Source organism: Agelaius phoeniceus, chromosome 2 (genome assembly GCF_051311805.1).
Source record: "Agelaius phoeniceus isolate bAgePho1 chromosome 2, bAgePho1.hap1, whole genome shotgun sequence".
Taxonomy (NCBI): Eukaryota; Metazoa; Chordata; class Aves; order Passeriformes; family Icteridae; genus Agelaius; species Agelaius phoeniceus.
Genome location: NC_135266.1, coordinates 35,549,139 through 35,571,130, shown reverse-complemented (window position 1 = coordinate 35,571,130; position 21,992 = coordinate 35,549,139). Strand labels below are relative to the sequence as shown.

Here is a 21,992-nt window from a genome sequence, read left to right as displayed (position 1 = left end):
CAGTCAGTATATTGAACATATTGTAACAACTTTTAATGAAGGAAAACTTAAAAAAAAAAGTCTATTAATAAGATTTCTTTCCACTGTCCTCCAAAAGTACATTACAGTCTCAAGTGTCCTTCATAGAGGGGTTTGCATTCAAAACAATTCTCCATGCTTTTATTTAAAAAAAAATATTTTGAGTCTTCCTGGTTAAATACATGAAATCTGACTAATAAAAGGCGAGTAGACTACTCTCCTTAGTCCTTGTCATGGTTTGACACTGGCACAATGCCAGTGCCCCCATGAGGATACCCTCTCCCTGGTTTCTGCTGTGAGATGCGACCAGGAATAAGCAAAGCAGGCTCCCTCTTAGAAAGAAAAGAAAACAAAACTTTATTAACTACACTAGAACTATAGATAAAAAGGAACACACACAGGGAAAATGAAAACCTTACAAATACATTTCCTCCTCCCCCCCACCAAATTTCCAGTACAATACATCTATTCCCCAAATCACCAACTCTTGGTCCAGCACCACCCTTCAGACAATCAGTCCTCAGTTCATCAAGAGGAGAGGAGTCCTTCTTGTGCCATGGGCTTCTCCTGGAAACACAGCTGAAGCCTCATGTGTTTCTGTGTCACTCGTGGCACCGCCCGGAGTACATCTGCCGTCGTGACCTCTTCCTTTCATGTCCAGTGCTCTCACCACTGAACACGGACCACAGCTGCTTCTAGGGTTGTCTTTTAAGGATGCTCTGTCCCGATCCAAAAAAGGCAGAGTCTCACCTTTGGGACACCTGTCCCCACAATCTCTCCTTTGGGACACCTGTCCCCACAATCTCTCCTTTGGGACACCTGTCCCCACAGTCTCTCCTTTGGGACACCTGTCCCCACAATCTCTCCTTTGGGACACCTGTCCCCACAGTCTCTCCTTTGGGACACCTGTCCCCACAATCTCTCCTTTGGGACACCTGTCTCCCCCATATTTTTTCAGCCCCTGGGGCCGAGGGGCACCAACACTGAACCCTCTTGGTCCTGAGGCATTGCCTCCCCCTAGATGCAGTCTCTGTATCACAAGGAACAGGGTTCTGTCCATGGCTGTACAAAAAGAGTCCAGCAAAAGCCACTCCATCATCTCTTCCCACTAGGATTCTTCTCTGTTCTCCCACTATTTCTCACTCACCCAGACCTCTCTCACACTTGCCCATTTCCTTCCTCATCTTCCACTCTATCTCTCTTCTAGGAAAGGTCAATGTTCTGTAAAGTTTTCATTGTCCAAAAAGGGTTAAAAACTCAGACTCTGCCTTCTCAGGAACTCCCACAGCAGCCGGACACCTTCTCGCTGCATCCTCCCCCCCCTCCCCTCCGCTTCTCCTTCTCAGCCGTGCTGCCGGCCCATGTTATCAAGTTTCAAGGTAGCACAGTCCCAGGCACAGGCTGTACTCTCTCTCTCCTGGGGGGGGCTGCCCGATGCCTCCTGGTGCTTCTCCCACCCTTCCTCCTCGGGGCCTCTTCACCTCCCCTCTCGGTCCAGGCCTTGGCCTACCTCACCCGGCCGCATGGCTCCCCTGCCCCGGCCAGCAGCAGCAGCTGGGCCGGGGGAGAGACCCGAACTCTCTCCTCACCTGAACCCAAGAGAGCCTCCCAGGGGAGAGCTCTGCTTTTAACCCCGTGTTCTCAGAGGTGGATCCATGTCCTAATGGCCAGATTAGATGCCAATATTAAAGTCTGAACATCCATTGGCCTGACCAAAGCATCCCAGAAAACACATTTCCTGTCAAACCACCACAGTCCTGCATGCTCAGAGCAGAAAGTAAATGCTGGAAAGAGCTGCTCTAAAATTAGTGGTACATGTTGGACTATTGTTTACAGTTTCACTATAGCTCTGGAAGCCACTGGCTTCAGCAACTTAAGAGACCTTGAAATATATCTTTTGAAAAAAATGGCAAAGTGTGATTGTTTGTCTCAATGCAAGTAATAGTCTATGATTTTTCTTTTCCATAGAATGAAAGTGCAATTGATTCTACTGATCTCTTACTGTGTTTCAGGTTTACAATGCTCAGGCTCTGTAGATGATAAGGCATGTTGACACATGGCTGCTTAGGAATGGTGCCAGCATCCTAAGATTCCTCTGAAATACCACGACTCTCACACATCCACACACTGGCATGGTCACAGTGGGAGATGGGGGCTGCATATGAAGGCTTATTTCTCACATCTCCCTACCTCCTTGGTGGAGATGTGACATATCAGATGAGCATTCTTTAGAGAGAATTATGAGATGGGTACCTTCATACTTTTCACCTTTGTCCCTGACTTAAAACAATTAATGAAATATCATCTTCATATTGGATCAAATTATCATTCTGACACAGGTATTTAAAAGAAATTCCAATTCTACTTTTTATCATACCCAAGTCATTATTCATACAGAGTAGATAAGAGCAAGGACTGTCTGTTTTTGTGTTTGTATGTGAGGGTATTGCACTCACACACTCACTACTACAGGGAGAAACATTTGGGAAATGACTGGCACAAAGCAACAGAAAACAATAGGACTTTTTTGCTATTTATAAGATGAACCCTTTTACAATCATAATGAAGAGTCTGATGTTGCAAACACAGAATCACAGAATCATTGAAGTCAGAAGGCATCTCTTGAAATCATCTAGTCAACACCCCATCTGAAGCACAGTCAGCCAGAGCAAGCTGCTCAGGACAAACCTCATACTGATCATCAAATGATACTGGATTGTTAAAAAACTACAGTAGTTTATTAAAATCATGTACTTTGTCTTACCAGATTCTGTACTTAGCATTCATGGTTCCTGTTTGTAACTATTCCACTGAAATCATGACAGTGAAGAGTTGTAATTGAGAAAACAAAAAGGTCTGTTCTTAATCACATTATTCCAAGAGCTGAAATTTTAGGACAATGAAAATAACAGAGATTTTTTAATTATGCAGACAGCATGTCACCACTATTCTAGACTCTACACAAAGCTGTATAGAATCTAGATCTAACATCCAGCCCTTGAGCAGAGCAGTGGATATGAATTAAGTCCCTGTACTGTGAAAACAATGTATTTTATAATCAAGAACTTCCTCAGGCTTTGCTCATCTCAGGGGTGAAAACTAGAAACTTTTTCAGCAAACCACAGCTGATCTCAGCTTCCATCATGACTTTTTAACGAAATGGGCCACTCCACTTGTTCTGGCAAGGACTGATTGCTTCAAAAACAGAAGAGGAGAGGGAAATGTTGACAAATTACTTTGAAATCTGCAAACAGTCATAAGCATTCTTTGCTTTCTTCTTCTGGAAGCTTCAAATTCTTTCTTATGTCATCTGCATTTCCATCACATGGCTTTCAGTGATTCATCCCCATCTCCTGTTTGTCATAACTCTCACCCTCTTTGTTTACATCTACCCCACACTGAGGTTGTTTGTTTGTTTTTAAAATTACATGTGTTCTTACTCATTTAAGTACTCCATAAAGGTCCTGGAGACAGGAGATTTTTTCCTACTCATGTGAGTAATGTCACAGGCATGATGTATCAAGGATTTTCAAAGGATCCAAACAGGTTGGTTTATTAAAATTAATGAACAGGTAGAGCCAGAAGATTCTTTGGCTGGTTGGTGGTTGGTTTTTTTCAAAGATCCTCTGATGGGCTTGGTTTGGCTGCAGGCGTCAGTAGGGGTAATTTATTTTTTTTGCTCCTCTAACTTTTCTACAAGCATACTATGTCATTTCTGAGAAAGCTGACACTGTTTTAAAACTTCCCATGGGTACTATGAATTCCTTCATCTCACATCATATTGCCAGCTACCAGTAGGCATCAATCAAGGGTTCTATTCAACAAGATGCCATTGACCTTGAAAATGGCTTTTTATGTCTTATTGAAGTAAACCTGATCTGACTTTACAAGATGACCTAGAGGCGGTTTTTTACCAAAAATGGGTCTACTTCTGGTAGGTTATTTTCTATTCCTATTTATTTTCAGATATGGGGCATCTTATCTCGGGCTTTGTTTAGGGAAATGTATCTTCTAAAAGCTACTTCTTTTAAAATCTGATTTTCTGTGTTTTTTCTTCTGATTTCAGTTTTTTCAAATGGAACCCCTGCAGATGAACACTGCTCTAATGCATAACTCCCCGGTACTGAAAGAAGAGAGTTGTGAGTGATCTGCTAATATTCTTATTTTCTCTATAGCTCTGTTACAGAACTACTGCACTGCTGAGTGTTGTCTTTGCAGTGGTACTGCAGCCCTCCCATCCATAACTGAACTGTAGAGCTGCTTAACTTCAAGAGGCTTCTAGGCTGAGCAAAAGCACAAGGGGCAGGGGTGCAGAGTCCAGATGAAAATAAGAATAATGGCCACCAAGTAATTAATGGTGATCAGGATTGCTGAGGTTAATTTGGATTTTGTTTTGGAGTGTTTAGTTTTGTATTAAAAATATTTGTTGAAATGTTTGCATTCTTTTTTTTTTTCCCTTGAAAATAGCCATTTAAAAGCCAATCGATAAAATCTGAACTTTGCAAGTAGAAGTTGATTAGCTATTAGAAAGTGGATATTGACCAAAAAAACACAGCTGTGTCAGAGTTGAATGAACAGGAGAAAATTAGAAATTATAATCAATAAGCACTTACTAAAAAAATAAAGAAATCATCAATTTTAATAGACAAATTTTATAATAAAGTTTGTGATCTGCCAACTGAAATTAAAAGACAACCTCTCAGTATTTCTGAAGGAGTCATGATACTTCAAATCACAAGAGTGGACATCCTGGGTTTGGCTGGGACACAATTAATTTAAATTACAGTGCTGTGTTTTGGATTTTTGTTGCTCAGTAGTGCTTAGACTAAGTGAAGGACTTTTCAGGCTCCCATCCTCTCTGCCAGTGTGCAGGTACAGAAGCAGCAAAAAGGGAGCATGATGAGAACAACTGATCCAAACTGGCCAAAGGGACATTCCATACCATAGAATATCAGTATATAAACTGGGGGAGTTGGGCAAGAGGGGCTGATCACTTCTTGGGGATGGGCTGGGCATCAGTCAGAAAGTGCTGACAATTGTATTGTGTATAATTTGTCTTTCTTTGGTTTTATTCCTCCCTCTCTCTCTCTCTCTCTCTGCATTACAACTACGGTGATGACTATTATTAATTATATTTTAATGAAATTATTAAACTGTTCTTATTTAAACTGATGGGTTTCATCTTTTTCTGATCCTTCTCCTCATCCCACTGGGGGTGGGGACAGAGCCAGTGGCTGTGTGGTACTTTGTTAGTGACTGTGGTTACACCATGACTGCAGTGCAGTAGAAAATACAGACTGGGCTTCCTGGCTTTAAGGAAGAAAACAAATCTATGTGTTGACTGATAGCTTCACTCAGATCCTTTTCCATTATTTACTGCCAGGAAGCTGGAATGTATGACCTAATTCCTGGAGTAGGTCCTTCAATTTTCCTGTTAAGAATAGCTTGTCCAATAGATGTGAATCTTGAGGAAGGTTCTTTAAGCCTCTCAGAAAAGAAAAAGAAAGCTAAGCCAAGTTCCTTTTCTTCATCTCCCTGTTTTAGGGGTGCTTCCATCTTTTTTCCTCTGGGCAGTGCTCCTGCACTGCTTCTCTTTTCAATACCACTTGAGTCTTCCAAAATTTCATCTTGTTTCCATCTGACTGGAAGGAATATAATGGATTAGTGAGCCGCTTGTGTCCTTTTCTCTCATCAAACAGCTTGCAGTTGGATATAGTTGGTGGATTGAACCCATCTTGTCCTTTCCAAACCTGAAAACTGTGACAGATCTTTGATATTTGAAAACAGAAAAATCCATGCTTGCAAATTGCAGCTGTTCAGGAGCTGACCCACCAGCACTCCAGGTCTCTGCTGTAGCAATGGGAAGACAGTTGGCTATGGCACAACACCCTGTCCCAAGCAAAGTAACTTTCACGTGAGAGCCAGCTGCATACAAACCACTCACTGATCCCCCTTTTAAATGAATACACACCTCCTGGGCCTCAGGGGAGGAAGGAAGGGGCCTCTGGTCACTGTAGAGGCTGGCAGTTGTGCAGCCATGAGATGTGTCTGAGCTAGAGGTGAAGATGCAGATGGTGATTTTTGACATGGCAAGATGGTGGGACATGGCAAGCCACTGGCAGGAGGGATGGCTTCAGTTTCCTTCCCAGCACACCATTTCTCAGAGAGCAGGCAGTGAAGGGGCAGAGTAGGAGACTGCTTCTCACTCTTTCTCTTCTACATCTCCTCAAGGGATGTCTTGAAGAGCCCCTACCTTTGTGGTCACACTATCTGAACTATGGCTACCTCTGAACTATAACTAGAAGAGATCACTACTAGCATATTTTAAATAATAGTATATTAATTTATATTAATACATATGAATATATATTAATAAAAGGTGCTGCCAAAAGCAGTACAGACATGAATTTTATTAGTAAGCTGTGGACATGTAAAACGTGCATGTGACCTGTTCAGTGACCCCAGAGCATGCTGAGGTTATCAGGAAGATACAGCTGGCAATGTTAGATCTCTAATCAGAAAACACTCTTAAGAATGTTGAAGATAACAATCTGTCAGGGAAAAAAGCAAGCAGCCATGGTACAGAGGTCACATAACCCAACCATTCACAGAGCAGTTTGTAACAACCTGGACAGGCAGAGACTGAGTATTTAGGATCCTGATGAAAACCACTAGTTCTGCACACACTTTTGCTTCAGCAGAAATGTTCACTTGTTACCTTGTATTACTTATGTAAAAGTGTTAGAACATCATGAGGGGGAGCAAATAACCCATGTTTATATGCTTCCCAAGGCTCTGTTGTACTTCAGCTACAATTGCCTGTAAAATGAAAAATCCCTCTATATCCAGCTAGGTAATTTTTCCTAGAGATAAAGAGGTAAATGGGCCTCAAAATTAGGTGATGGCTTTGTTGTCTTTGCATTTGTCATCACTGGTGATTGTAGGGCCTACATGATAAACACTGATGGCTCATATGATGAGTGAGGATGCATTGAAAAATAATCATGATTAATTTCCTTTTCTCTTACAGAAAGTTATTTCACACAACAGCCACGAGGGGAAAGTCACAGGAAGGGAACAGCTGTTAACAAGCCTTTAACAAATCACTTTAGTGGCCTTTTAGGTGAGACTTAAGAAGAGTGATGGAGGGAGGAAACTAGTCAGATTTTTAACAGCAAAATCTTATTATGAGAGAACTCCAGGACAAGATAATTTGTTCTTTCTTTTATAAATAGAAAAATTATGACTTTACTAGCATGCATCACAAGGCCAGTGCTTAATAAGACATGCAGTCTCATCTCAGATGCAGAGCAGAACCTGTAATAAAGAACTAGCTGCTGAGCTAGCTGGGATGTCATGTTAACACTAATCCCAGCTCCTTGGAGAGCAAGTAAAGAGCAAAAGGGCACACAGTCAGAGTACTATGCAATCACTGTAATGAATGCATATTCCCAAGGAAATAATTGCTGGATTTTTTATAAGATCTTCTTTTTTTTTTTTTTTTTTTTTTATTATGCAGTGGTAGAAGAGATGTAGCAAGACTGAGCTTAGCAGAGGTGAATGCCTATGTTGGTTGAAGAAACATAAGATCTACTCTACTAACATTTGTTTTGGATGAGCTCAACTTACAATTATACAAATTCTTCTGTATTCAGCCTTTGAATCTGGCATTTTCATCTAACTGGCTTTATAAGCAAAACTTGGCTCTAGGTAGCAGTTGATATTCAACAACTTCACAAATTTTTTTGATAACTAGACTGTAAGAAAATCACAGAAGCAACTGATGTTGCTAACAATAAGGACTGATAAAAATATCTCTTTGGAGAAGTGAAGTTAAAAGGAATAGATTATACAGAATGAAGAATAGCAAATATCTTGTGCTCATAACATTTCCCTTTCTCCTTTTTCCCCTACCCCAGTTTTTCAAGCAGTAGTAGCATTAGCTTCTGGTTATCATGCTGTTGAATCTTCCTCTTCATTAATTCCTGGCTCATCTTCTTCCAAATCATGCCAGAATTTAACCCAGTGTGAAATTTTATGATGAGGTTGCAAAGTAGAAACTTAGCAGGGGAAGCTGATGTCAACATCCAAAGGAGTATATACAGTTCTGTTCATCTTTTAAGGAAGATTTTTGACTGGTAGCTGCTCTGATCCAGCTCTATGCATTGGAGATTAAATTAAAAACAAACAAACAAATAAAAACAAAAAAAAAAAAGCCCCAAACACCAGCCAAAACCAGCAGAAAAACCACTTCTTCCATAATTCAGCCTCTGCTTTCCAAACTGTAACTGGCTTCACGACAAAGAGTCAGAGCTGTTTCTTCCAGAATTAATTTTTCCAGTGTCATAAACTCCACCTGCTTCCAATAGGAATACTGGTGAATTTTGAAGAATTATTTTAGTTACAGCAGAAAGAAGAAACTATACCTAGGCCAGTGCAAACAATATAACTTAATACTCTAAGTGTCATATCAGCAGTGCTTTCTTTCTCCATCCCTTCTTTGTCATTGTTAAGAATACACTATGATGCCTCTCTCCCTGGCCTCACAGTTTATATTGCATATAAATAAAATCTCCCTTTTCCTGAGTATGCCTTTGGGCTACCAATGAGTTGTACAAACTGACAAGTTTTTTTTTTAATAATGATTTAAAATAAAATTTCCAGAAATACAACCCTGCCAGCTCTCCACACTTCCTGTATCCTCATTCTTTTCTTCACACTTTTCAGCTAATGATATCTCAAGACAGTGTTTACATGGAGAAGCTGAGGCATGGTAAATCTGCAGATGTTTGATGAAATCAGACACAGGTCCAGCAACTGAAGTAGAAGAGCTGTTCTGTCCTTTCAGCCTATGCCAGGAAAGCAAAGAAAGTATGGGCCAAACAAAAAGGAAAAGAAAAACAAAAAGCTTTCTACCAGAAATAGAGCATTTGTCATATGCTGAAAACCTAAAAAAACACAAAAAAACCCCACTGGCTATTAGTTCCTTCTCTAACTTTACATATGAGTGAGTCTAAAGAAGACCAAAGGAAGCTGAACCAACATTTAAAACCTGCATTGCAAAACTCTCATCAGTATGCAGGAGGCTATCCTTCCATAGTAACCCTCTCATTGCCATATTCTAAATGTTGGTGTGGTTTTTACCTCATATGAAATGATTAAAGTTCCTTGTCTTCAGAAAAGAGAGCATGCCTCCTACAGGTGTGGTGTGCAGCCTTCTGCATTACTCTACCTCTGATTCTTCACTTTATCCAGTGAAATTTTAAATAAACTTTAGCAAAAGAGCTTTAGAGAACCTCACAGGAGCATATCTCACAGGCCATGAGGTACTCCTGGGACATGAGTGCTGTGAGGAGAACATTTGGACTTGGGCTGTCTCTATATCAAGTGATTGATACAGAAGACATGAAGAAGAGGGGTCACCTTATAGTCAACCTTCTTTGAAAAACAACTAAGGCCTTTCTAGCTAAAGCAAAACAATATCTGCAGATTCCACACAGACTTAGGAAGTTGCTTGCATCTCCCTGTAGACAAAGCTCATTTTATGTTTGTACTTGGAACACTGGCATCTGTGGCACCACAAAGTGCCTTATTCTCTCTGAAGCTTGTTGGGACTTGTTGGGAGAGCAGCACAGACAGCACTGAGCATTATGCTAAGTTCTCCATGGGAATGTTTCCCTCCCTACTGTTCAATAGAGCCATTTGTAAGAATATCAAAGCAGAATACTTCTTTGCATACTATTAGTCAGCAAAAGCAATAAGGAAATTATGTGCTTCTGAGTCCTTTGTCAATGAAAATGTGATGAAGGTGTTCAGGATCTCTAATGTCACAATTACCAGGACGGAGCTGTATATAACACACATCTCCTGTTGCAGTGACACCCAGAGTTTAGGTTGTTTTATCCTTTGTGAAATGTAATTCCCATTGGTCCTTGCTACAAGACAGAAAAGGGACCCTTAGTTACTCACTGTGGGAAGCACATGATAAAGGTCGGGTGCTGGCTAAATAAATTTTCAATGTGTTTATCAAATTTTCCTACAGAAGTAGTCCAAGTCTGCATAACCTTATATTAATACTGATAGAGCAGCTCATAGTGCTCAGCTTTTCCAGTGCAAAGCAGTGAGCATCTTTCCAACAGGGGAAAATGCACAGTTTTGGACTTGCAGGGTAAGCACAGCTGAGAAGTTCATTTTAGTCAGGGTGATCTTTGTAGAAGACTCCAGCTTTTACTCTTTCAAGGCTGTGTGAACAGAGGTGTTCAGAGACATTAATCAAATTGTTAATGGTACTTTGGCAAAATTACAAAATCAGTCTCCAAAGTTAAGATATACTAGGGGGGTAACACATTTTGCAGCTGCTAAATGCTGTATTGCACCATTTGGGAATCTTTAGTGTGATGTAAGTCTTAAAAAGATTGGGGTTTTTCCCACTGGTCCTGGTATATCACTCTGTGCCCAGGGGGGAAGGAATCATTTCCTGAGCAGCTATTTCCTTTGCCAGCATGCTGTTCTGTGGGAAGTCTCTTGCCTTGTTCACTGGTCTTTATTTCAGTCCAGTTTGTGTGGTGTATCTGTTTTCCATGACTCTTTCTGTGTTCCATGATATTGGTGCTTCAAGAAACTGAATGAATTCACCAGCACATTGTTCCCGTGGGAGAGGGAGATTGTACCCTTCACATTTAAGCAAGAAGCAACTGAGATGCAGGGGAACCCAGGGAAAATCTTCTCACTGTTTTGAAAAGTCCAGCCTCAATTCTCTGCAGCCTGGTTTTTTGAGAGCACCTTGTATTAGCACATGGTTTTAAGCTGCAGTTTGCAAGAAGCAGGGTGCTAATACTCACTTACAAATTTTGATGATAACATAATTAGTGACATACACAATTTAAGATTCTGTGAGAATATTTCTTTAAAAAAGCACTGTAACAGTGTGCTGATACTTCAGTGACTCAGTTGGCTCCACTAGAGCATAAAACAGGTATTATATGAAGAACAAATTGCACCCTTTCTACCACATATTTATAGAAATTTGTTCTTATGCTAGCACAGATAAAACAAGATTCCAAACTAGCAATCAGACTGCCATCATGAGGCTCCATGACTCGTATGTGCCACTCTATCACTCTAATGATAGCTATTTATCTTAGATCACAGCTCTTCTAGACACAGTCCAAATGATTTGCCTCTCAAGAGACAGCAGTCAGGCTTTCTGCAAGTGATAAAGAGGAAAAATGTGCTGATCAAGTGCAATGCACAAGCTGCTTTTAAACACATCACTGCACTAGGCTTTGTTTTCAGTGGCTTGATGCTGAGAGCCTGTTTACTGACTCAAACAGCTGAGGGCAAACCTTTATATCTGGGAGGGATTATGGAATGACAGCATTATCCATGGTGGGTTTTTTTTTTTTTATTTCTTTGACTTCAAGGGCCTTGCTTGTGTAACTATGTGTAACTCAAACCCTATTGTCTTTTGTTGTATTCCTTCCCCATTTTGGCAAAAGCTTTTGATGATTCCTAGTGGTTCTAAGTGTCAGGAGCTGCAAGTGGAAAAGTTTTTAAAAGATATTCAGTAATTCCTTGAGAAATTAGAAAGACTTGCCCTTTTTGTATACAAACAACTATGAAAAATCCATTCCAGAATAGCCCAGGATAGCTAACAGTCCCCTGGACAATGAAAAGTTCTGGTCAGAAGACCAGGAGTCAGCCATCGTGAACCCAATCTCAGACGTGTGTCAGCTTTCTGGACTCCTAGAGATTCTGCTCAGGCCTTGAGGCAGCAATTTTTTTTTCTTGTTTTGGTGAAATTGTTGACAGTGACTTAAAAATTCAAACTGTCTTACACCATTCATTCTTTCATAATGGGATTCTCCTTCTAGCACCTTTATTTTCAAGATTATAGAAAATAATTGTTGCTGATACAAACTCACATTTTTACCAAGAGTGCAGCCAGCAGGACTAAGAAAGGGATCATCTCCCTATTCTAGCACTGGTGAAGCCACACCTGAAATACAGCATTCAGTTCTGGGCCCCTCACTGTAAAAAAGGACGTTGAGGTGACGGGGCGTGTCCAGCAAAGAGCAGCAAGGCTCACGACAGGACGAGAGAATGTGTCTGCTCTACTGAGCCTGCAGTGAGAGGAGCAGGGGAAATGGCACTGGCCTGAGACAGGCAATGGGCTGCCCAGGCACGTGGTGCAGTCACCATGCCTGGACGTGTTTAAGAGGTGCCTGGGGCTGGTTTAGTGGTTTAGGGGCTGCAGTGCTAGGGCCAGGTTGATAGTTAGGCTTGATGATCCTAAAGGTCTCTTCCAGCATTGATGATTTTGTGACTGTACATTGTTTCTTTCTCTTCTGTTGTGTTTCTTTCTAGTACACAGCATGACATTGGGTGAAAGTTATTTGCAAATTAGGATTTGTTTAGATTTTTCCCAGAAATGGTAGCTCTGTTTCCTTCCTTATCTCATCGATTGGTGTGTTGTATTTTGAATAAAAGACAAAGCAGCCACTGGGCATAACCATTCAATTCTGTTTTCACAGAACATGCTAATGAAAGTAAACCTAGAAATTTATGTGCTATGTGGCTACAAACCTTTAATCATAAGCAAGCTGTATTTTATAAGCTATTAAGGATTTTGCAGACTACACTTTATGAGCAAGGGTTTTGAGGGCAGCACTTCATCCTGCAGCCCACCTGTTGCCCAATAGCCAGCATATTCAGGGCACATACTCAGGCACCAAGAGGTACAGCCAAGTGGACATCCAAGAGGATGCATCTGTAGTCCCACACATATTCCTCTAGGTTATGTGTCACCATGATGTTTTATGAAAAATCCCTTTGCCAGGATTTTTCTCCTGAGAAGCTGAGGAGCCTCAGAAAAGACATGTAAACAATGATTATCTGATTGCTTGGAATGTGGTCTAGAGATTGTTTACCAACAGGTGCATCTTTGACTGGTTCCATGGGAATTGTTTTTACTTAATGACCAGTCCGAGTCCAGCTGTGTCAGACTCTCTGGTCAGTTTTTATTATCTCTCATGGGTTTTTATTACCATTCCTTTCTAGCCTTCTGTCTATAACCTTTCTCTTTCTTTAGTTTTAGTTTTAGTATATAATTTTCTTTTAATACAATATAATATTATAATATCATAAATCAGCCTTCTGAGAACTTGGAGTCAATTCTATCTCTCACCTTGTCCTGGGGACCCTCACATCAACACCGCAACAGGTTATGCTCAAAATTCAGGCTGAAGACAAAAATCCACTTTCTCTTTTAATCCCTTAGGCTGGAAGTATGCTGCTCTGGCATGCCACTTGCAAGCTAGGCACTCAAAGGATGGTAGAAAAATAAAGAAGAGGGGATTTTTAGAAATCTAGCACCTTCACCATTGATGAAAAAATCCCTCCTGGAGCTGGTGAAGTGTCAGAAACAAGAAATCAAGCATCCTTCTCTGTTAATATTATCATTCCACACGAAGACACATGAAAGTGGCTTCAAGTGGCATGAAATTTCTGTTAGTGAGTTGCTTTTTTCCAGCTTGTGAGATGCAAAAAACCAGAGTCATACACGTTGCAGGTACGCCAGTGGCAAGATATTATATAGAAGGGATCACCTGTAAATAAACAAAGATAAAAAAACCATAAAAGAATAATGAGTGATTATGTGATTATGATCTTAGAAGCAGAACTTTCCAACCCCATTTGCTGTGCAAAGCACTGTGAATATTACTTTTCCCCCGTTGGCTTTATCTCTTATTGCTTCTGAAGATGGAAATTGAATTTTCACCTTCACTTTACAATGACTTTGGAGTAATTGGTTAACAAAATACATAAAGCTGAGGTGGAGAAAGATTTACTGCAGCAGTTTTAGTTGTATCCATACAGAGTGCCATCTAGGGGAGCTCAGTAAAACCTCATCCAAGATTGATAACCTCATATGTCCTTAAAAATCCAACTGGAAAATTCTTCATCTATAGGATAATGCTCCAGGATCTTGCTACAGCTACTGAGCATACTGCTTGAAGTACACAGGGTGACATTAAATTATAGGAAAATAAATTGGCAAGAGATTATGGCAGGATTCAAACTAACTAGGTCCATAAAATCAACAATTGCTTGTTCATCTTGTGAGAAAAATTATGAGCTTTAAAATCCTAACATGTAAATGTAGTGATTAAATCAAAGAAGAAAATTAATTTTCTTTTTTTCTCTGATAGGACAGAAAAGAAATCTTTAACTGTTACAAACATGTAAGGAAATTAGCAAGTTTTTGTTTAATTTTGTTGACCTGGTTTGATTTCCTGTTCTAACTTTATATATTTTTAATCAATATATATTTGGAGTAATATGATCAGGTCCATAATTGCACTTCTGCCTAACATTTCCTTTACTTAGGATTGCTTGAGTCAGCCTGGAGAAGTCTGTTTTTTCTCCTATCTTTCTGGAAATTGTGATAGGCATCAAATAAATCCTGAAGGTCTCAAGGCAGCTAATTATGCTGAGCTACTTTGATGACGCTTGAATTTCTACCATTATTTAATTTCCCAAGATAAACTTGCTAAAGAAAATGTGCTTTATTTTTATTCTTTTAGAAAGACTCCTAAAATTCTTTTAAGAAGCACTCAGAATGGCCTGTGCATTTCAGAACAGCTCTTCAGTCTTCAGGCATGGTGCCATATGCAGACTAGGTTCCTTTCTCAGCATCTGTTCCTTACACCATCCCTATCTTCTCAGACTTGCATGTTCCTTTGTCATCTCTTTTTGGCCTCACATGGTCAAAAAACTGTATTTTACACATACCAGTCTCACAAGGCCTTGCTTAAAAAGTCTATTTGAGTCCAACAGCCTTGCTGTATCTCCTCTGCCATATACATTTCCTAAACTCTTTGGGTTAGGAACAATCTTCAAACTCTATTCAGCTCCTAAGTCACAGTTCAGTCCATGGCCTGGCTCCTCAGTGCTGTTAAAGATACATACCTGGAAGACTTCATTCTGTTTACATCTCTTCTGCATCATGATATGACATTCTCTTCCTGGGAAGAGCTGCCATAGACTGGTTCTATGTTAAATTAGACAATGATGAAAGTTGCTCTCATTTTTCCTTGAGCAACAGTGTTTTTTCTCTACAATATTAACTTAACAATTTATACATATTTGCTATTTACAAGTACCAATGGAAGTAAAAACTGAGTTTGCAAACATATCAATGTCATTCTGTCATTTTGTTGTCCCTTTCATGAATTCCTAGCACCCATTTTAGCAGCAATCTCCACTCACCTAACTTCAACATGAAGATAACAGTAAGTTCCTTTATTTTTTGTGAGCATGATTTACAGAAGGTGTGATGAAAATAAATTATAATTATGGCTAACACACTAAAAAAAAATCTACTTGAGCTTGATACTAGGAAGCAAATTAATGGTAGAAATTGTATAAATGGTTAATAAGTATGTAATCTGTTCCTGCTCTAACATTTTTCACATTACTAACCCGGAAAACTCAAAGAGTTGATGGTACCAGTGGGCAAAATTCCTCCCACTTTCATCCCCTTCCAAGTCAGTGTCAGTATCCATTGATTTCTGTAGGTCTCAGACAGTGGGACATAACACATACCTGAGTGCACCTAATACTTAAGTAGGTATGCATATTTCTGAAGCCAGGGGATGATGAAGGATCTTACTTTTATTTCACACTGAGTAACAGTGGGTGAAGTTGTGCTGTGATTTTTTTTTCCTTAGAAGTCAGCCCTCAAATGCAAGCTCTCCTTCCTCCCATTTCCTGCTTTTATGACAGAGAGGTGCTGTTATTTAGCACGTGGCTTTGTCTGCTCTACTTCGTGATAAAATGACAAATGTAGAAGAACAGTGAAAAAAGCAAAAAAATTGCAGTGATAACACAGCCATTTTTTCCTTTTTAGAGGACAATGTATGAATAAATCATGCATAAGAGCATATGATTATCTTTTACAGTATCTACATTACAAGAAGCATAAAAGCACAATAAGCTTCAGAAAGGTAAAAATGAGTTTTTCAGTGCTTTTTATTTTGTTGTTCAAGGTACACTACACTATATGGAATGGAATTAATACCTAATAAATGTATAAAATAAAGAAGGGAAGCTTAATTCTCCATACTGGATATAACTGATAACATTGTTTAATTTTGTTGACCAACAAGTTTTTGCTTTGTGTTTTGCTTTTCTTAAAAGCATTCAAGCTTTGACATGCCTATATACAATTGCAGGACAATTCTCATTCACCTGGCACTAAATTGCAGTAAATCAGAGTTTTAAATGGAATAATCTGTCACAGGAGAATACTACATGTGGTTAAGCCCTTGTCCCTTTGAAGTGTTCTATGTTAAAATGCCAAGATGGGAATTGTATTAGCCAAACACCTCTCTGTCTGCCAGTAGCTGCTTTGAGTGGAAATCAAGTGATATGAAGAACCTGAACTGGGGCAAATCCCTTCCTGAGTGAGGGACTGGTACACAGACATCCCTGTCCTTTTCTAATTAGCTCCAGCAGTCACTGTGCCCATGATTCAATTAGCACTTTGTAATTGTAATTTCATTCTAACCCTATTTCTGATTTTATATAATGCCTCAAGCAGGCTAAAGTTCTTTTCCTTCTGTCAGGAGGGAGTTACTAGCAGGGAGCTGGAACGGCCCTGACAGACCTCCCCTGGCAGACACTGTGCCTGCTATGTGAAAATGTACATTTCACCCTTCAGCTAGATCTAATTTAGAAATCTTTGAGCTCTTAATGATTTCCTATAGTTTGGCCTAATTGAATCTAAGTGCTTTTGCATTAAAACTAGAATGCCCAGCTGGGCTGAAGCTGAAAATCTGTGACCCTGAAACACAGTCCCAGGAACACAGAAACCCTCCTCTGTGTTGGCAGTTGCCATCCACAGCAGCAAAGCCACAGCCATCTTCTATTTAGACCCAGTGCATAGATTGCAAAAATAGTTTGGTTAAGACCAGAGTCTTCTGCAGAACTGGATTACCACCAACAGATGCAGCAGCTGCTCTATGCAGTGATGCTGGGGCAGCCAGAGGGGCTCCACTGCAGGGGCTGCTCTGACCAAAGTGTCCCCTTGGGACAGAAAGGGGCCCTGTTTCTGCTGGGAAATGTGCCACCCAGTCAGCATCACAGTGGGGAGCTGCACTCTGGAGCTCCACCTTCTCTGTCTGACTTGAGATGCTGTTTATGATTGACCAGCACCTCAAAAGTTCCACCTCCAGCAGGTGATGGGAGCAGGGGGACACATGATGGCAGACTCAGATGGAGCTGCCTGGGCTCCCCTCTCTGTGTCTTTCACCAGGGTTTGCTGCTGGCTTTTCTCTAAAGCTATTACAGCCACTAGAGAAATCTCACTAGTTTCTCTATGAAATTCTCTTATTGAAGGCTTTCACAGTAGAGGACCACAAACCATGCAGGGTTGATCCATTATCAGTGTTTTTTCCCCAAATTCTGCTGTTCACTCTAATGTTCAGGCAGGAACAGTAAATTATTTGTACCATGTCTAATCTGAAGCCTCTTCTAAGAACACCACACCACAAGTGCATAGTACAGAATTTCTTATTGGTCTATTAATAAACAGAAAATAGTAACAAATAACTTTCAAGCACAAATACAGAATATGAACTCATAATCTTATCCTCAAGCTAAGAATGATTCCAATGATGGTATGAATAATATCTAATAATTGTCTTGCTACTCAAATCGTATCCCTACAAATCTAGACAGACTTGTTTTTTTTAATTTAAAGACTAAGTTTAAGTAAAAGCACTGCTGGTGTGTCCAGGGGGTTGGAAGAACTTGGCCAATTGCTGTCATATATTCAAACTAAATCACTGTTAGGCTCTAATATTTTCATTTCACAATTTCTGGCCTACTAAATTATACTTCCAAAGTAAATATCATTGCAGTATAGCTAATTATTTACAAAAGATGAGCTAAGGAAAGCAACTGCATCATTTCTGTTTTCATTGAGGTGAAAAATACAATCATTTTACTTAATCCTATGCTCCATTAGCAGGAAATTTTCCATTGAAGTCAGCACAGATCTTGGTTTCAGAGGAAAATATTGTATTCTGTAGCAACAGCCCACTTGCTATCAGTAAAGTCAGTGGAAGACATGCTTCTGAAGGTGATGGCAGTAAAGTGGGATCTTCAGTGGTGTTTCCTAATGTGCTACACTGGCAGGAAAAGAAACACTGATTTCATAGAATCATAGAGGTTTATCTCAAAGAACAGATTTGCTTCTGGTTAAGAGCTACATGGGAATGGGTCTGAAATTTAAGAAACTTCAAAGTAACCTGCAATGCAGCATGGAAAGAATGTTAGACCTTATGAATTTTAATAACCCCCACAATGACAAATTAACTCATTCATTCAATGACTTTTGTGGTCCAGTTAATGTCAAGTTGCATGCAATATAGCACCTTAAATTGATGATTTTGAAGTTTACCTCTGGTTTTAACCAAAACCCCTTTGTTTCTCCCAGAAATGTCACAGAAACAAATGAAACATTTTCTTCTAAATGAAAGATGTTTCATTTGACCAGACAAAAGTTTTTTTTTTTTCAGCTTTTAATTTGGCAGGAAGCAGGAGAATCCTCAGTTTTATCCATATTTATTTGGTTTTGACTGTGGTTTGTTTACATTTTCCTTCTTTGAGCTCTTTCACAGATGACCTTCTGAAATGCATTGTAAGTCCAATTTGAGAGTTAGAGACAGCATATAGCTCCAAAATCACTTATTCAGTCCTCATGGGACAGTATGTAGCACTATCCTCTCCCTGTTTTCACATGAAAAAACCTTTGGACCTCTCCATAGAGATGTTCACAGTGTGCAGTTAAAGAGGGGTGGTGCATAGATCTTGCCAATTTGCCTGCATATTTCAAACAGAACAATATTGTCTCTGGATTTTAGCCAGGGAAATAATTTAACTTCTCACAGCAGACAATTTTTGTCTTTGGCACAGTTGATACTCCCTAAAGAAATAAAAAGATCAGCCTATGAGCTATTGACTTAGAAAAAAGAAATTATCTTAACAAAGTGTTTTGCAGTAATGTTACTTTTAATGAGTTTAATCACAAAATTTTTCCAGTTCTAAGTTTATGCATAAAATACTCATCAGGGCAGATTTATAATACCAAACATACTTCCATATTTATGGAATACACATTTCCATAAATAATTAGCAGAACAATCTACCAATTGTTCATAGTTTGTTGCAGATATTCCCATATCTTTATAAATTTTATTACTTTAATAGATTTTTAAGATTAAAGATTTTATAAAATTGATCACTACAAAATAAATGTTCACAATTTGTTCTTCAGTTCGAGGTGTCACTTGTTTATAAAGTTCCAACCTTCATAAATTTTGAATTCATGATAACTAATGAGCTGAATACCAAGATTAAAATAGTAGCAATAACAGTCACTTTCAGGATTCAGCATAATTTATGCACAGTTTTATTTTCCCCATGACTGCTTATTAAAGGGGTGGACCAGCACCCCTTTACCACCTGACCCTGCAGTACAGCACTCGGGTGACAGTCACACTGGGTTGGACATTGAGGCCATGTGCAGGCTGTTCACACCAAACACACCTTGGAAATGTGTTGTTAAACTTAAAAAATGTTTCAGGTCATGGTTTTAGCCTGACCAGATGCCCAGGGAATTTTCAGGCATGGCTCAGGGGTCAGCATGGGCCATTGCCAGGTCCAAACACACTGTGTGCAATTAACCATGCTGCTGTCCGTGTCTGCAAGCTCAAAAGGTGCAGGTTTCTGGGGTCAGCTGGCCCCTGCCAGAGAACAATCCTCTGCATATTTAACTTACTAGCATAGCTGAAGCTTTAGAGGCAGCTCAACTAATTTTCATGTCCATCAACAGTGGAGGAACAATTTTCGCAAAGATGAAAGAATGAGCCTGATCTTTACAACTCAGCTGACTTCACACTTGTATTAATTTCCTCTTTCTTAAGTAATGATTGCAGCATTTACTGATTTTAGATCCTTAGCAGAATAAAAGCAGGTAAAAAGATCAGTGCATCTTCTACAATTTTTTCTTTGAGATCCATAAAACTGTATCTTTGCACTGCTGCTGATTCTCATTTTTCAGATGCAGTCTCTCTATTGCAGCACTACCCCAAAAGACACAGCCACCCCATAAATGATGCATAGGCCAGGCAGTGATACAGCACAGTGAAGAAAAGCAGATGAAGCAAGGAGGAGTTGGGGCAGGGAAAAGGAAGGAAGCAGGAAATGCATGAAAAGCATGGCACACAACATAGCAGAAATCAGCTACTTTGAAGTATTAGCTATGACAGGAATCACATTAAATGAGTTCTGCATCATCTGCCAATTTTAACATATGTCCTATGGGACTTCAGCTGGAGCACTGAATCAGCATCATTCATACTGCAGTAAAACTCTTTCCCACAAATACTTCCCTCCACATTTCACTTGAGGGGAAACCCCAGAGAGCTGACAGGATAAAAGCTTCACAGCGTCTTGGGGAACTTGTAGGCCAGAGCAAAAGGAGCAGCCTGACTCTGGTGCCTCATGGAGCAGCTGTTGTTGACAGTAGAAGTCATGGGATTGGGTGGTGGAACAACTGAGAAGTAAATCTCAGCAAATTTTATTCACCATCCCTTCTTTCCAGACTTGTCATTGTTTTTTTCCTCCTAAGCAGAGGCTGCTTTAACCCATGGCTTCTCAGTAATACCCAGCTGAAAGTCAGGCACCTGGAACAGGCATTCCAAATGTATATGGCAGTCTATTGTAGGCATCAGGAGCATGATTCATCAGACCAAGGCTGGACACATATATCTGAATTAGCTATCTAGACTCTATTTATCATATGATATTTCTGTTTCTACAAAGTGACACGCCTTATGCTAAACTTGCTTTCTGAAGTGAATGGTACACTAGAAAGTGTTTGCTTCCCTCCATTGATAGCAAAGGGAGTTCAGATGTGCTTCAGACATGGTCACGAGACTGTAGACACATAAAGTTAATGAGGTGAAGCTCAGTTTTTTTTTGCTATGTATAATGAATAAAATAATCCAGAAATTAGACTATCGCAGTCCAAGATGCCTTGTAGCTGAATTAATAAAATCAAAGTTTCATTTAAAAAAACATTCCATTTTTCACAGCATGTTTCAGTTTCTATTTAATATAGAAAACACTGTTGAATGAAATATTGTAATTTGTAGTATTGCTCTTGAGTGTCCACTCGACAAATCAGGATGTACCACAACCAGAACATAAGACGTTATGTAGACTTTAGGCACAGGATTACTTAAAATTTGTCTGTTGCTAGAAGTAGGTTGCTCGTTTCTAGGAATCAGCTATGCCTCCTTGCCAAGAAGAAAGCTTATAGTACCTGTAGCCTTTTGCTTCCTCACAGCTTTTTGGGAGCAGCCTTTCCTAGCTCCAGCCTGAGGCGAGAAGCAGTCATGAGCAGTGGTGTTCTGGGAGACTCACACCGTCATGTTTTTTCTTCACCATATTAAAAGTGTAAGCATGGCCATATGTGTAACTTCTGAGTTTCCCAGAGCAGAACAAATTTACAGTGACATGTAAGGAAGGCCTTCAGAACAAAGCCTTATTTCTGCACTTATCCACAGGTACAAACCACAAGATTTGACAGGGATGTAGAAATACCCCTCTGGATCACCCCAGTGGTCCCTGGAACCATTATTCTGACTTCAGCAGTGGCAGCATGATATATTCTATGGGGCAAGTATCTGAATACTTGCACACAAAAGGGGGGTTCCCTTGAACCATTTATATTTGTTTGGTCTGTGGGTGCCCCAGGAAATCTGAGACCCTCGTGCCTACCCAGTGTGCCAATGTCCTCTTACAGGGACTCCACTGATCAGTGTGCTGTATCAGAGGGCAGTTTGGCTGACTTGCTCAGGGACTTGTGCTGACAACCTGTCAGAGCTGAATACTTAACAAAA

The 21,992-nt window shown here is 39.9% G+C and overlaps 1 protein-coding gene across 3 annotated transcripts in view; it reads right to left on the bottom strand.

The window, feature by feature from the left end:
- LOC143693328 (uncharacterized) overlaps window positions 1-21,992 on the bottom strand; it is a 48,119-nt gene that overhangs the window by 12,616 nt on the left and 13,511 nt on the right. Inside the window, exon 3 of one of the 3 annotated variants that reach the window (XM_077173488.1) lies at window positions 13,273-13,625. The exons of the other annotated variants lie outside the window; for them this stretch is intronic. The gene's annotated coding sequence lies outside the window, so the exon portion shown is untranslated. Of the gene's footprint in view, window positions 1-13,272; window positions 13,626-21,992 lie in introns of those variants that run through there. 3 annotated transcript variants of the gene reach the window in all.